The 2214-nt window shown below is 41.1% G+C and overlaps 1 long non-coding RNA gene across 1 annotated transcript; it reads right to left on the bottom strand.

Annotated features, from left to right (window-relative positions):
* Positions 1 to 710: 710 nt before the first annotated feature.
* LOC130605218 (uncharacterized) lies at positions 711 to 1925 on the bottom strand. Its single transcript, XR_008973642.1, has 3 exons — positions 1764 to 1925; positions 1348 to 1432; positions 711 to 847 (listed from the first exon to the last, which is right to left on the bottom strand). It is a non-coding gene; the product is annotated as an uncharacterized LOC130605218 (long non-coding RNA).
* Positions 1926 to 2214: the final 289 nt, after the last annotated feature.

Below are 2214 nucleotides of genomic sequence, written 5' to 3'. Positions count from 1 at the left end.
TAATGTTTTATTTCACAACAAAAATGGAGGCATGGTAGAGATAGACTTGAGGAGTGACTTCATGCTTAGCACAGCTTGTTATTTTAAATGTCAATCTCCTGGGGGAGGTTCCCATGCCAAGAGTTGTCTTCAGAGGTTAGACGCTGAGAAAGTGGGTGAACACACACCCAACTTGTAACTCAGTCACCCTTCTACCTTCATAAAGCAGAACAAAAAGCTTACAAAACCACACTAATAAGTAGGGCACATAGCTGGGAAACAGCAAGAAGGACATTTTATTTAAACCTGGATAAAAGAAAACAAACTGTCACAAAAGAGTTTCTGCGCTTCTCTGCAGCACACCACACCTAGGAGACTAAACAGGAATATAATCATCTATATGTATTTATTCAAGGCAGGGATCTGACCTTTCCAGGTTCATTTGTTTCAGTAAACTTTGCTCATATTCATAAGACTTGCAAGACTGGAACATCAAATAATTGCTGATAATATAAAAAAGTGTGATAGGAGGGACAACAGTGTTTCTTATTATGTGATTATCTTGTTTTTCTTTGAGACTCTGAGAAATCAAGTACTTTGATTATTTTCCTGACAAATGTACATTTTTCAATTGGTCATTGCACTTCCTCAGATATGAAGCTTTTCTGTGATCTTTGTGAATCTTAATGAATACATTAAACTCGGAACCAAATAATATTATGGCAATTATTTTGTTCCAGGTTCATCACTCAATCATCCTTTCAGATGAAATGCTAGCCTGCAGGTTGAGCAACAGATCCAGACTGCTTCAGGGATTGCGTGGCTTCAGTCTTTGTCACTTGACTCCAAAATGACACCATGTCCTGACCTATAAAATGAGGACAATAAAATCTATTCACCTTTGTAAACACTGGTTGAACAGCAGTATGTAAATTCAAAATTGCAATTAAACTGAGGCAGAGGGCCAAGTAATCACAAAGCCCTCCCTACTTGAATCAAGCTCATTAATAGTTCTGCTGCTGGAACCATTTTTCTAATGACTTGGTAATGAGCTGACTACAGTCTGCAAAACCAGATTCTGCATAACTTTTTAAAGTATATAATTACATGGTGATATTGCCTTGAATTTGTGTGTGCACATGGAACAGAAAAAAAAACCATACCTAAGCCAAAGACTTAAAATCTGTTCTTGCTTATTCCCAATTTGTGTTGGTTGTAACTCTGCAGTCAGCTGTGCCATGGGGAGGAATGAGGGTATTCTGGCTTTTCTGCTGGTTCCCAGCACTGTGGTGGTACTTCAGTAGTACAGTGGATCTGCTACTTTCTGAACCATCAACCAAAAATGCTGTAGCTGTACAACCAACTCACATCTCTGACTTTCTTCTCTTGCATGCTAGGTTACCCAGGACTCTTAGCAGACAGACAGCTTCATTTTCTATGAGACGAGATGCATCTGCAGGTAAGGCATCACACTTCATTAAGCATGTCCCTCCATATGCAGTGAAGGCATTATATACACTTGAGTGGGGTACGCTGCTGTTTCATTCCAACCTGTTTTTCGTAAGGTAACATCAGCCAGTAGCCTCAATACCAACAAATGTTGGACATTAATCTGTCTTCCTTCCTTCTCTCCTTCCTTCCAGCACACCATTAACTGCAGTAATCTACCCAGGGAACCCATTTTTAAGCCCAAAGTAGATTTATATTTCTAGTTTGCAAAAGCACAATTCTTGCCTGATCCGCACTATACCACAGGCATGAATCTGCAATAGAGATGTGTTCACATCCACAGCATACAAGTTAGTAGGTGGCACCCCCTAAGGTCCATCTCTGGCCTTCACCCTTAGCAGCTCCACTTCATTACCTCTGGAAACACAATAAAATTAACCAAACAAATCAGCACGTGCAGTATCTCACATGCTTTCTCACTGTGTTCCTTGTTCAGGTCTCCTGTTGCACAAACAGTTCAGCTGGAGTTTGCTATCCAGTCACACACCTATAGACTGCACCAGACGGAAGAGCCTGATTCTCTCCCCTCAGCTTTGACTTTTCACAATGGCTGCCTACAGTGGGAGAAATGAAAGTGCAAGGCCTGGGGGTTCAGGAGACACATGTCACGTTTTAAGTTCTGCACTGAAAGAGAAACCCTCCTGTCAGGGCAGTTTCCTAGGTCTACATTGAGTTCAATACAGTGAAAGTCCAACCCAGTTCCCCACAGCTATTGCAGCAGTGGAA

Source organism: Pezoporus wallicus, unplaced genomic scaffold (genome assembly GCF_028554395.1).
Source record: "Pezoporus wallicus isolate ANWC-B61680 ecotype Strahan unplaced genomic scaffold, APGP_CSIRO_Pwel_v1 contig_2871, whole genome shotgun sequence".
Classification (NCBI taxonomy): Eukaryota; Metazoa; Chordata; class Aves; order Psittaciformes; family Psittacidae; genus Pezoporus; species Pezoporus wallicus.
The sequence above is the reverse complement of the archived record's forward strand: the minus strand, read 5'-3'. Positions and strand labels throughout refer to the sequence as shown.